Source organism: Sciurus carolinensis, chromosome 9 (genome assembly GCF_902686445.1).
Source record: "Sciurus carolinensis chromosome 9, mSciCar1.2, whole genome shotgun sequence".
NCBI classification, from domain to species: domain Eukaryota; kingdom Metazoa; phylum Chordata; class Mammalia; order Rodentia; family Sciuridae; genus Sciurus; species Sciurus carolinensis.
The window spans coordinates 28,150,507-28,165,530 of record NC_062221.1 but is presented as its reverse complement, the minus strand read 5'-3'; the positions used below and the strand labels follow the sequence as shown (position 1 = coordinate 28,165,530).

Genomic DNA, 15,024 nt, shown 5'->3' with positions numbered 1-15,024 from the left:
CCTGATCATGTTGTGCAACATGGCCACCAGCAATAATATCCTGGCATGACAACAGCCATTCTGGGCATTTTCCTGCACAATATGACCAAATAGCCAAAACAGCAAGAAGTACTTTCTCCTTGTCATGACTAAAGAGAGCAATAAGACATGTTATAAAAACTCACTGGAGAAATCTCAGCATACAAACATCAATTTGGCTAGACAACACTTAGCAGATTTCTTTTAGGGTGTCCAACAGAGTTACTCAAACCTGCAGTGTAAACCATTATGGTGTGCACAAAGCATAAAGGATGGGAGAAACAGTTTTGTCCTCCACCTATCCCCCAGCAGTACTGGAAAATATTGATAAATAATTAAATTCAGATGAGGGGAAGGTGTATAATAACCAAGTGTCTCTCTGAGTTTCCAGGCCTCCTAAGTACTTCCTCACGCAGGGAATCCTAACTCTAAGAACAGGAGGACATGCCTCTTAGTGAGGAGGGCTAAATGCTCTGGGTAGAGAGGAATCTAAATGGAGCGTTGGGTTTGATGTGTTTCTTCCTGGAGTCCATCATCTGAGAATTGTGTCACTACAGAAAACATGGCCAAATTCTACCCTCCTGTGTATAAGTAATGTGTACCCATGCTACCTTTTCCAAATAATATTAAGATTTTCTCCTGAGAGGCCAGGGTGATTTCTTGAGTGTCAAGGAGGATGGTGCTTAAACATTACAAAGTAGTGGGCTGGGGATATAGCTCAGTTGGTAGAGTGCTTGCCTTGCAAGTACAAGGCCCTGGGTTCAATCCCCAGCAATGCCAAAAAAAAAAAAAAAAAAAAAAAAAAATTACAAAGTAGCCACTTTAATTTCACAGTTCAGATGTGGCTAGGAACATTTTTGAGATTTCATCCAGTTTCTAAGACTAGCAAAAAGCTGTATTAAAAACATTTCCAGAAACAAAGAGACCCCATTTTCCCCAGTCATCCTGATGGTCATGTGTTATGACAAATGAAAAGCATATGAAAAATGAAAAGCAACTACAACTGATTTCTACAGCCCAATTTCCTTGACATACAAGTTTGAAGCAGCAGACTTCAAAGCTGAAGGGAAATTTGTAATTCTGTCTTCTCGATGCCCCTTTCTTCCATTGTCAGAAGTATAACATTTCTCCTGTCTTCACTGGGGCACTTAAGAGTATTAAAAGGAAAAAAAAAAAAAAAAAAAAAGAGTATTAAAAGAAGAAGGCCAGGCACAGTGGTGCATGCCTGTAATCCCAGAAGCTTGGGGACTGAGGCAGGAGGATCATGAGTTCAAAGCCAGCCTCAGCAATGTAGCAACATCCTGTCTCTAAATAAAATATTAAAAGGGCTGGAGATGTGCTCAGTGGTTAAGTGCCTGTGAGTTCAATCCCTATACTTCCAAAACAAATAAAAAACCTACAGGAGCAGCATCCATAGGAAATCATGCTCAATGTCTCAAACTCTGCTTTCAGATTACTTGTTCTCTTTACCATTTCTGTGATGATTTGGTAGAGTATTTGGTAAAAAAAAATCTTGTTCTTCCTTTTCTATGGAATAGTGTGTAGGATGTGTATACTGAATTGAAAATTAATTTACTTTTAAACATTTAAAAATAAAGTTCTGCCAGGCATGGTGGTGAACACCTGTAATCCCAATGGCTCAGGAGACTGAAGCAGGAGGATTGCAAGTTTAAGGCCAGCCTCAGCAACTTAACAAGGTCCTAAGAAACCTAAAGTTTTGAAACCCTGTCTCAAAATTTAAAACATAGAAAGAGCTGAAGATGTAGCTCAATGGTAAAACATCCCTGGGTTTAAGCCCCTGTCCAAAAAAATAAAGTTTCTACTAGTAAAAGTTAACACATGTCCATATATAGTATTAAAACTCCTGTCTAATGGACATAATCTTAAAAATGGAAATGAATGAATCAAGAATATTATTAAATATGTATTCATTAGACCACTGTGTTTTGATTAGCATGTCTGTTTTTATTGGATTATTCACATTAGGGTCTGAATCAGGTCCTAGGGGAGGCAGGAAAAGCATATCACCTAGGCTTTGGTTTGCCAAAATAGATAATTGTACTTCCACAAAATCATACTGCAATTAAAGTAATATAACCCAGTAGATAAATCCTACACAATAAATACAGGCTGTGGTTTCAATCCTTTCTGTCTTATCACAAAAGGACCAATGGGCTTGGCTTGTGGGGTTTTCAGGGATAGTTTCCTTTTCGTCAACACTGTCAATGGTCTCATGAATAGGTATGACATCTGAGGAGAGGGAGAGGCAACTTTTTTTGGTACCAGGGATTGAACTCAGGGGCACTTAACCACTAAGCCATATCCCCAATCCAATTCTGTATTTTATTTAGAGACAGGATTCTCACTGAGTTGCTTAGTGCCTCACTTTTGCTGAAACTGAGCCACTGAGATCACAGGCGTGTGCCACCACACCTGGCAGAGTGGCAGGTTTTTTAAATTTTTTAGGTGTGGATGGACACAATACCTCTATTTTATTTATTTATGTGGTGCTGAGGACCAAACCTAGTGCCTCACACATGCGAATCCAGTGCTCCACCACTGAGCTACAACCCAAGCCCAAGAGTGGCAGATTTTTTAAATTAATTTTTATTGGTATAATTATACAAAATAGTGGGATTCACTATGATCTACTCATACATGCACATAATTTGGTCAATTTCACTCTCCACTATCTCCCTCCTCCCTTCCCCATCCCCCTTCTACTCTACTGATCTCTCTTCTAATTCCTTTTCTTTTTTTGATAGACCTTTATTTTACTCATTTATTTATATGAGGTGAGAGAATGGAACCCAGTGCCTCACACATGCTAGTCAAGCGCTCTACCACTAAGCCACAATCCCAGACCCCCCTCTTCTAATTTCATGAGATCACCCCTACTTTCTTTTTTCCCCTTTCTCTCTAGCTTCCACATATAAGAGAAAACATACAACTCTTGACTTTCTGAAGTCTGGCTTATTTTGCTAACAAAATGCTCTCAATTTCCATCCATTTTCCAGCAAATGACATAATTTCATTCTTCTTCATGGCTGAATAAAACTTTCATTGTATAAATATACCACATTTTCTTTGTCCATAAAATTGATTCCATAATTTGGCTGTGTGAAAATCATGGGATTGCATGTATCCTGTCTTAGCCAGTTTGTCTCTGCTGCCACCAAAATACCTGAGAAGAACAACTTAGAGAAAGAAAAGTTTAATTTGGGCTCACTGTTTCAAAAGCTCAGTTAATGGTCTGCCGGCTACATTACTCTTGAGTCTGAGATTGGCCAGCTTCATTACTCTGGCAGAAGGGCATGGTGGAAGAAAGCTGCTTAGTTCATGGTAGCCAAGAAGCAGAGAGAGGAGTCAAGAACGAAATATATAATCCCAAAGGACACAACCCCAATGACCTGCTTTCTCCAGTCACACCCCACCTGCCTACAGTTACCACCCAGTAATCAATCCAAATTATTAACCCATCACATGGATCAGTTCGCTGATTAGGTCACAACTCTCAAAATCTAATCATTTCACTTCTGAACATTCCTGCATCGTCCATCACATGAGTTTATTGGGAGACAATATATCCAAAGCATAACATAATATGCTGACTTAAATTCTTTAGGATAAATACCAAAGAGTAGTATAGCTGGGTCATATGGTGGTGCTCTTTCCAGTCTTGAGGAACCACCTTACTGATTTCCATAATGAGTTTAGGGCTGGAGTTGTGGCTCAGTGGTAGAGCTCTCGCTTGGTACAATGAGTTTAACTAATTTACAATACCAATGGTGTATATGTATTCCTTTTTCCCCACATCCTTGTCTGTATTTACTATTATTTGTAAATACTAAATATTTGTAGATGAATGCCATTCTAAATGGAGATGAAATCTATAGCTCTGATATGCATTTCCCTGACTGCTAAAGACATGGAACATTTTTCCATATACTTGTTGCCCATTTGTATTTATTTTTTTAAATATTTTTTTAGTCATAGATGGATACAATACCTTTATTTTTTCTTTTCTATTTTTTTTCTTTTCTTTTCTTTCTTTATTTTTATGTAGTGCCGAGGATCAAACCCAGTGCCTCACACATGCTAGGTGAGCACTCTACCACTGAGACACAACCTCAGCCCTGCATTTCTTCTTTTGAGAAATGCCTGTTTTACCCATTTATTGATTGGGTTATTGGGGTTTTTTTGGGGGGGCAGGTGTTTTTTCAGAAATGTGGATGCAAGAGTAAGAAAGGCTCAGGTCACAGTAATACTGATGATTGATTTTCCCCCATTCAGAGAGGAAAAATGTTTCAATTAGTTATTTTGACTACTGGAAGGTTACATTAAAATGGTTAAAATCTTGTCAGCTTATCAGTTATCAGAATTCCTCTGGAGTTCACAGGTTTCTACCATGGTGCTTATAAGTTTATGCTCCCTGAGCTACAGTACAATCTGTTTCTTCTGTGTGTTTTAAAACACTTTGGTTCCACATTTTAACATAATTATTGCATAAAATAAGAAGGAGACTAACTTATGAAAAGAACTTGCTGAGATTTGCAAATTAGCTTTTCTTACTGATAAACTGCAACAAATGGAAATAAATTTGCACTACAAAAATGTTAGTTACAACAGTTAGGTTGACCTTCTAATTACTGCAACCAACTCCTTGAATACACAACTGAACTCCAAATGAATTATCTCTACTCAAGCAAAATGAAGTTTCTAAATGTTGCTGAAATTTGTATATTAATTTGTTTTCTTTTTTCTTTCTTTCTTTTTGGTATTAGGGATCCAACTAGGGACACTTAACCATTGAGATATGTCCCCAGCCCTTCTGATTTTTTGTTTTGAGACAGGGCCTCGCTAAGTTGTTCAGGGCCTTCCTAAATTGCATGCCTCCTGCCTCAGCCTCCCAAGTTGCTGGGATTAAAGACATGAGCCACCATGCCTAGCTATTTTCCTTTTTCAAAGCAAGAACTGCTGTTGAGATGAAAAGACTTTTAGGTTTTACAGTTTATGGTTTGCAAACTAATAAGTGGAATATTTAATTCTGTAAAACAAATTAAAATAAAATGTGACATATGTATAAATATAGGTATATGTATATAGGTATATATATATAAAAAATGGAATATGCAAAAATGAAAACTACTACCACACTCAATACAGATGAATCTTTGAAATGTTACTGTAAATTAAGCTAGACAACTGAATCTTTAATGTATAAAATTAATTACTACCTTCAATAATACTCTACTAATTTCCCAGCATCTTAAGGAACTAAATGTAGAAAATAAAACTTCAAGCATGACATGATGTAGCAAGAAAATATTCTAGACATCAGAGTTCATGTAGTATAGTTCTATTTATACAAAATTCAAAATAACAAAGAACACAACAGTGGTACTCTAGTAAAATACTGATTGACAGGAGGCACACATGAGACATGGGTAAATACTATAAATACTCACTGAGCTGTGCATGCTAATTGTGAAATGTCACTATAAGTTAATAGCATCCCTTTCTATATATCAGCCCAAAAAAATTAGGAAATGAAAGCTGTTTAAATATATCCCATTCACAACAGCAACCAAGACTACACAATATCTGTATATTTTTTTTTTCTTGTTTTGCTACTGGGGATTGAATCCAGGGGCACTTAATCACTGAGCCATATCCCTGGCACTTTTTAAAATTTTTTTATTTAGAGACAAGGTTTCATTAAGTTGCTTTAAAGTCTAAGTTGCCAAGGCTGGCTTTGAACTTGAGATCCTTCTGCCTCAGTCTCCCAAGCCACTGGATTATAGGCGTGCATCACCACGCCTGGCTATCTTTAATTTTTAAAAAATTATGCTAAACCGATTAAAAAAAAAGTTTCTGAAAGATCTAAAAGAAGATATGTGTGTGAGAGAGCACTTAATATTGAAATACAATGTGATTTCAATTAAAATCCAAGAGAATTTTCCTTTCATTTGCAGTGCTAGAGATTGAATCCAAGGCCTCATGACTTAAAAAAAAAGGATGAGGGACAGGGGTGTAGCTCAGTAGTGGAATCCTTACCAGGTTTTAATCCCCAGCACCTCAAAAAACAAAAACAAAAACAAAAACAAAAACAGTCTGACATTTTGGAAGAAAGACAAAGAGACTCAACAAACATTGGGAGTGCGGTGTGTAAACTGAGGTGGTATTTAAAACCCCATTCCTATCAACTGGAAAAAGACAATTTATGTCATAAATGGATCTAGAAAACTGGATCTTAATGGATAAAATTACTATTACTACCTCCAACAATACTCTAATAATTTCCCAACATATGAAGGAATGTAATGTACATAAAACTTTAAGGTAATTAGGAAAAAAATGTAATACCTTTTGACAACAGAGTACAGAAAATTCCATAAACAGGACATACAACACACAAACCAAAATGGAAAGCTCTGGCAAATTAGGTTGTATTAAAATTATTTAAATGTTAGCATCTTTTATTGAGATAAATTTATATACTGCAAAATTCACTCACTTTGATTGTACAGTGAAATGACTTAATAAATTTACAATTATCACCACAATCCAATTTTAAAAACATATCTATCACCCCACTTACAATCCACATTCCCACCTCTAGCCACATTAAAATTATTTTTTGTATGAGAGAATTACAAGTGAAGATAATGGAAAAAGGCAATTCATAAAAGAGGAGCTGGTCAATAAATATGAACCCCTTTACGAGTAATCAGGAAAACACAAATTAAAATGAGAAACTGTTTTAACTACCATAAGACTGGCAAAGAAAAAAACATTTAAACATAATAAGCACTGGCCAGCCAAGGAGAAATATATCCTCTCCTATTATTTTCAGCAACCCAAAACTAAAGACACAACTGCCACAACCCAGCACATACCTAAGATAACAAATTCAAGTATATTTACTGCACCACTGTCATAAAAGAAAAATGGGAAACCACCTAAGATGTACATCAAAGGGGAAATGGATAAAAGTGTGTAATCATAAAACTTCACATTATTGAATCATTGATCCATGTATGTCAACATAAATAAATTTTGAAACCAAACTGGTAAAAAATGGTATTTGTGCAGGGCGTGGTGGCACATGCCTGTACTCTCAGCTACGTGGGAGGCTGAGGCAGGAGTATTGCAAGTTCAAGGCCAGCCTTGGCAACTTAATAAGACTAATCTCAAAATAAAAAGGACTGAGGATGTAGCTCAGTGATAGGGCATTTGTCTAGCATGTAGAAGGCACTAGGTTCAATCCCTAGTACCTTAAAAAAAAAAAAGTCATTTCTAGTATGATGTCATTATAATTTTTAATATATAAAAATAATATACATGAATTTTTGAACACATACCTATATATTGATTAACAATGATATGGAATGGAGAGAGGCACCACCTTTAGAGGAGGAAAGGAAGGAACTGGTATCCAGGAAAAAATGAAAATATTAGCTATATCAATAATTTTTTATTTTTTAAAAAATTTGAAACAAGCCTAGCATGGTGGCACATGCCTACAGCAGCTTGGAAGGCTGAGGCAAGAGGATCACAAGTTTAAGGTCAGTCTCAGCAATTTAGTTAGACCCTACTGTTTCAAAAAATAAAAAGGACTGGGGCTGTAGCTCAGAGGTAAAGTGCACCTAGATTCAATTCTTAGGAAGGAAAAAAGTTTGAAATATGACAAAATATACACACTTAAAAGTTGGGTCAAGTGTGTTATTATTCTCTGAATTTACATTTAATCAAAACAAAACCTCTACAGTGCTAAAAGTGTGATGTCAACAAATATCAAACAACAGGGAAAGAACACTACTAGAAAGCTTCCAAAGTGGGCTATGAATATCATCACAGTTCCCTGGGAGGTGGAAAGAAATTGTTTTAACTCTTCACTTGACCTCAAGCACCACTCTCTTATTTTCCTCAGTATACTTTGGACATGATATACATTAGTTACTGGTGATGTCCATTGTTTATTATAATGATGTCAGCTCCATGGTAAAGTTCTTTGTTTTGTTCACTATACATTATTCTAAGTGACCAGAACAGTGCCTGGCACAGGACAGGCACACAATAAATATAGCTAAATAAGTAAGCATTATGTATATTTATGAAGTATAAAATATACACAGAAAGAATAGGACAGACATGTAACAGGAAAACTGTTCATAAAGGAACAGGTCTTTTTTAAAAAATTCTTAAGGTTGTAAACCAAAAAGGTATATAAACTTCTAATCTAGGCCTACCAAAACTAGAACAAAGAGGTAATGTGGTTTTACAAAGAACAAAGGGTGTTGGCCATGTGGCAAAATTCCAAATCAGCAAATAAAGGGAACATAAAATTCTTTGACTCTAAAAAAGATCTGACATATGAAAAAAAAAAAAAAAAAGATTAAATGTACCTAAATAAGAAGAGCAACAACAACAAAAACAAAATTTGGAAGAAAAAAGAAACTATGGTTGGGTGCAGTGACACACACCTGTAATCCCAAGGGTCCGAAAGGCTGAGACAAGAGGATTGCAAGTTCAAAGCCACTGAAATATACCCCCAGCCTTGATATATTTAGAAAAGGTAATAGAAATACTGGATTTATAGACCAATTTTTAATGGATTTAAGGATTGTGAGTTCAAAGTCAGCCTCAGCAACAATGAGGTGCTAAGCAACTCAGGGAGACCCTGTCTCTAAATAAATTACAAAATAGGGCTGGAGATGTGGCTCAATGGTTGAGGACCCCCGAGTTCAATTCCCAGTAACAATACATACATACATACATACATACATACATACATATATAAATAAACAAATAAAGGAACCATGAAGAAAAGTTCTTTATTTCAATGATACAAAAGAGAAACAAAGCTGGGAGAAATCAGGGAGACACAAATAATCTCAACCAAACAATGAACCAGGATCAAAGAATATGTTGAATGCAATTTAGCAGATACTATGTAAGTGATTTTTTGGTTTGTCTGTTTTCAACAATACAGCAAGCTTAGAAAGAGGCAATGAATAAAAAGTCTTGGCAAAGAAAAAGGAACTGCTATCAGATATGATAGTGAACAAGTCAAGACTATTAAAGTAGGAAGGCACTGTCCCCCCATAAGCAATTCTACGACAATTATCTGGTCACCACCTTCTTTAGTCACACACTCAAAAGGCAAGCACTCTAAGAAGCTTGGTTAAAATTCTAAATTCTGTGGCCAACATATTTTGATGGTCTCAGGTTAACCACATGGGTTTGATAAGCAATCATTTTAGCAAGTGAAGCTTTCTTAGTACCTTCACATTTCAAAGGTATATTTGCAAATTTCCTCAAAATCTCATTAAAAATTTGTCTATAAATCCAGTATTTCTATTACCTTTTCTAAATATATCAATGCTGGGGGTATATTTCAGTGGTAGAATGCTTGTCTAGCATGCACAAAGCCCTGGATTTGATCCCTCGGACCGCCAACAACAAAACTAATTAAACTAAATACATCCACTTAAGCACTAAAATTATCATGACAAAGTATCATGTTCTTTAAAAAATAATGAAATTTATTTGCTTTTTGAGATGGGGGTATCACTATACTGCCCAGCTGGTCTCAAACTTTTGGGTTCAAGTGATCCTCCTGTTTCAACCTCCCAAGTAACTGGGACAATAAGTGCACATCACTGCACCTGGGTTTTGTTGTTTGCTTGTTTTGACATTGAGTTGCCCAGGCTGGTCTGGAACTGGCAATCCTCCTGCTTTAGCCTGCTTCAGCCTCCCAATACTGGAATTACAGCACTTCATGCTAAGTAAAATTATGGCAATAGTATTTTGGGTCTTGGTGAATGTGCCTGGTTTGCTTTTTACTATTTGATTCAATCCAAGGGAAAACAGTAAAATTACTCTGATTCAAAGAACACGATGAGCTGGGCACAGTGGAGTAAGTTTGTAATCCCAGTGGCTCAGGAGGCTCACAATTTTAAAACCAGCCTCAGCAATATAGCAAGGCACTAACTAAAGCAAGACTTGTCTCTAAATAAAACATAAAAAAGGGCTGGAGATGTGGCTCAGTTGTTAAGCACCTCTGGGTTCAATGCCTGGTAACAAAAAAACAAAACAAAAAAAAAAACACCCCACAATGAATCATTAAGTCACCCACAGAAACACACATACACAGTTCCAGTTGTACGACTCTTGATTTTATGAAGACTAATTCTAATTAATTTCAGAAATAAATAAGCATTGATATGGACAGGAAGATACACAGAGAATTTATAGACAAAAACAAACATGAAAGTATGTATGCTCTCAAAAGCAAGTAACCAAGGGAACCTAATCTAATGCTTTCTTAAAACAAAGTCCATTCTTGCCTTTTGCGTATGAGACTGCAGACACTGATAGAATAGTTAGTCTTGCCAGGCACGGTGGTGCAGGCCTGTAATCCCAGAGATTTAGGAGGCTGAGGGATTCCAAGTCCAAGGCCAGCCTCATCAACTTAGTGAGACCTTGTTTCAAAATGAAAAACAATAAGGGTTGGGGATGTGGTTCAGTGGTAAAATGCCCCTGGATTAAATTCCCAGTACCATTAAAAAAAAAAAAAAAAAAAAGTTATGAGGGTGAGAGAGCAATCTGCCTTTCCCCACCCTCATGGACTGTGTCAAATGGATATGACAGGGCTGGGGAGATAGATCAGTCGGTAGAAAGTTTGCCTTGCAAGCACAAGGCCCTGGGTTCGATCTCCAGCACCGCCAAAAAAAAAAAAAAAAGGATATGACAAACCTTTCCTTTGAGGAGGAGGAAAACGTAGGGACTATCCCTGATCTAAGGCTGCCAATCTGAGTCTGCCCTCCCAATCTCCCAAGGACTGGCATATCCCTTACCAAGATGCCGGAAGACTGTATGAGGCCTGGCACAATCTGGGAGATTTGACACAAAAAAGAGAAAAGGTTTAATGGATTCTACTTTATCATTTGTTCCCAGATAAGAGATGAGAATTTTTTTTTGTTGTTTTTATTTTGTTTTTGATACCAGGGATTGAACCCAGTGGCACTTAATCACTGAGCCATATCCCTAGCCCTTTTTATGTTTTACTTTGAGACAGGGCCTTGCTAAGTTGCTGAGGCTGGTTTTGAACTCACAATCCTCCTGCCTCAGCCTCCCAAATCACTGGGATTAGAAGGATTGTTTAAGATTCCCAGGTCCTATGCCAGGAACTAAAGAACAACATCATGAGGCCACCTGGATGAACAGGGAGCAAGGAGGAAAGGAAACTTTGCAGGGGATCTGAGATGTGCCAGCCCATTAAGGAATAGCCAGAATAGAATTAATTTAGGACAAGCAGAGAATCTACAGTTCAGTGAACCTTGTTCCTATTTTTATTTTATTGAATTTCTTAAAGATTAGAAACCTATGTTTCCTGAGATAAATTTTTTAGTAAAGGTCCTTTTGAAAACGGCTGTCTCCACTGTGCTTCAAAGTCCAGGAGGGGGTATTCAAGGACAGAATTTTAAGAAAAGAAAATGGGTGAGTGGTATGCACCTGTAGTTCCAGCTTCTCAGGAGACTGAGGCAAGAGGATGACTTAAGCCCAAGAGTAAAAGACCAGCCTGGGCAACTTAGCGAGATCCTGTCTCAAAAAGGAGGAAGGGGAGAGGTAAAAAGTGATACAGGGAAAATCAAAATAAAAGAAGCAAAAGAAAGGAGAAACAAAGGCGCCCATCCTTCTCACCTGAAACATTCTCTGCTTACAAGTATGCTTTAACAAGCAGCTACAGGAAAACCTGTGATTTAACTAGTCAGTAAAGGTGAGCCATATCTGAATCAGTCAAGTCCTAAACCCAAGTATGGTCAAATCTAGAAAGCACACATGTAGAAGGATGAGATAAATGGTTCCAAAACAAACACAAAAATCAAAGAATACTTAAAACTATCTAAATCTCTACCATATAGAATTGGGTACTTCCTGAACTCATTTCCTGCACTAAGCCTGCTGAAGACCAGAGCTAAAGAGAAAAACACAACTGAAAAGCACAACTGAAAAAGACACCACAAACGACCTACTCTCACAGTCTAGGTTCTGACTTGACTATAAATACTGATTCCTTTTCTTCACTTTTTTTCTACAATTGCTCAACTAAAAGAAAAGCTGAGCCCAGTGGGAGAAAACTGACAGGACCAAGGTAAACAAACTCTAAAAGGAATAGGGGGCAGATTGCACAGACCTCCCTACTGGAGACTTTTCCCTCACCACAAAACATTTTTTTTTCCTTGTACTGGGGATTGAACCAGAGTGTCCTTCCATTTTTTTATTTTGAGACAGGGTCAAATTGCCCAGACTGACCTCAAATTTGCGATCCTCCTGCATCAGCCTCCTGAATCACTGGGATTACAGTTGTATGCCATCATGCATAGAGAACAATATTTAGCCAGGAGGAGGAGAAAGAAAAAAGAAAGAATGAATCATTGAGGAAGCAGACATTGGAATTATTAGTCAAAGATGTTAAATCAACAGCCTTAAATACATCAATGAGTTAAAGAAAGTCATGAAAAAAGAAATGAGAAAAGGGTGTGTGAACAAAAATAAGAACATTAATAAAGACATAAAAATTACAAAAGAAGAACCAAATAAGTTCTGGAGCAGAAAAGTAAAATAACTGAAATGAGAAACTCACTAAAGGGATTCAACATTAGATGTAAACAGGCAAAGGAAAACATCATCAAACCTATAATATAAATAAAATATCACTTGCTTCCTGAGAGGCAAATGAAAAGAATCTGAAGGACCTGTGGGCACTGTTATGGCTTGAATATGAGGTGTTCCCCCAAATCTCCTGTGCTGATACAGGAATGTTCGGAGATGAAATGACTGAATTGTGAGAGCTGTTACCTAAGTAGTCCATCCCAGTGTGAAGAGATTGTGTGGTAACTATAGGCAAGTTGAGCATGGCTGCTGCAGGTGGGTCACTAGGGGGTAAGGCCTAGAAGCATGCATCTTCCCTGTGGCCTGTTCCCCCTTCCCCCTCAATCTCTATTTTCTGCCATGAGGGGAACAGCTTTTATCCACCCTGCCTTTCCCCCATGATGTTCTCCCTCATCTTGGGCCCAGAGCAATGGAGTTGGCTGTCTATGAACTGAAATACCTGATACTGTAAGCCAAAATAAACTTTTCCTGCTCTAAGTTGTTCTAGACAGGTATTCTGGTCACAGGGACACAAAGCTAACTAAAATAGGCACTATTTAACATGCCAATGTACACATTATATGAATTTCAGGAGGAGGAGAAAGAGGGAAAGGAGTAAAAAAAAATCTGAAAAAATATTCAAGAACTTTCCAAATCTGAGGAAAGATATGAAATATGCATCTAAGAATCCCAATGAACCCAAAACAGGATAAACTCAGAGATACTCACAGGAAATAAATAAATAAATAAATAAATAAATAAATAAATAAATAAATAAATAAATAAAATTATAGGCTGTGAATATAGCTCAGTGGTTATAGTCTTTACCCAGCATACATGAGGCTCAAGGTTCAATTCCTAGCACCACAAAATAAATTTTTAAAAAAGTATAAAACTGTTGAAAGCCCAGTGTTTTTGTGGTACCAGGGATGGAACCAAGGGCCTCACACATGGTAGGTAAGCATTCTACTACTGAGCTACATCCTCGACTCACAGAATGTACCTAAGTAGAAAGACAGAAGAGATTCCGTATGTACAAGATCCTCAATAAAATTAGAAACTGCTTTCTCCTCAGAAATCTCCAGAAAGCAGTGGAATAACATATTTTAAGTCCTAAAAGTAAAAAAAAAAAAAAAAAAAAAAAAAAAAAAAATCAGCCAAGAATTCTGTTGCCTTTAAGAACAGAAGAGAAATTAAAACAAAAAATAAACAAAAAAACTAAGGGAGTTCATAACCCATAGACAGACCTCCTCTATGTTAAAGGGAAAGCTGGGTATGGAAGGAAAAGAAAACTTTGTCTTCCTATCCAACTTGCACAAATTTTGTTTGGATAGTGCATTAGAAATGGCTGAAAGATGGCAGCTGGTCACATTATCAATTGCTGATGGGATGCTCCAGATTTTACCAGATGAGTTGTATTAAGATTCTGACTTTTCAGAAAATAATTTGCCTAATTAAAAAAAAGACTGAAGAAACCATGACATCAAGAAATTTTACCAACAGTGATACACAATCACCATCTGTATAATACTGACATGAATGTGACATAACTACTCAAAGCATAAATACATTTATCCTAAAAACTATGTAGTACATAAAAGCCATTTGTAGGATACTGTTTGTAAGCCAGCCCACTTTTTCATTAGCCCAGCTAATGAAAAATGAAAGTTAACTAAAACCATGCCTAAAGCTGGACACAGTAGTACACACCACCTATAATCCCACAAACTTGGGAGGCTGAAGCAGGAGGACTGCAAGTTCAAGGCCAGTCTCAGCAATATAGTGAGACCCTATCTCAACATAAAAAATAAAAGAGGACTGGGGATATAGCTTGAGGTAAAGCTCCCCTGGGTTTAATCCCCAGTACCAAAAAACAACAACAAAAAAACCCCTAAAACTTAAGGAACTTTGTGCTCTGTTAACATTACAATGCAGAGTTTCACATTATGAAGCTCTCTTGTATGCCCCAAGTATAAAGTTTATAACCTGTTAATGATCTTGTTAGCAAAGAAATATGTGAAAAGAGTTCCTACTTTCCTGTGTTATTTTATTATCGCTAAAGTTTAAATAAGAAGTTCTACAACCATTACTCTAGCTGCCCAGTATATTAGCACCTTCCCTGATGTGCTTAGGAGGTTTCTTAGACTTTCTGCTGGAATTCATTAAAGGTTTCTGATTAGGTAAGTAACAGTAGACTTGAGATAACCTTCAAGTAATAATGTCATTATTTTCTTGTTTTTATCTTGATGATTAAAATTCCGTTTTAAACCAAATGGCATTAGTTACTATGTTTTAAAAACTAAAAATAATAGTAAATATTTTAAAGATATATAAAACTATACAAAA

The 15,024-nt window shown here is 36.8% G+C and overlaps 1 protein-coding gene across 1 annotated transcript in view; it reads right to left on the bottom strand.

Moving 5' to 3' along the window:
• Positions 1-15,024, bottom strand: part of Ip6k1 (inositol hexakisphosphate kinase 1) — a 59,594-nt gene that overhangs the window by 24,038 nt on the left and 20,532 nt on the right. The window lies entirely within an intron of this gene.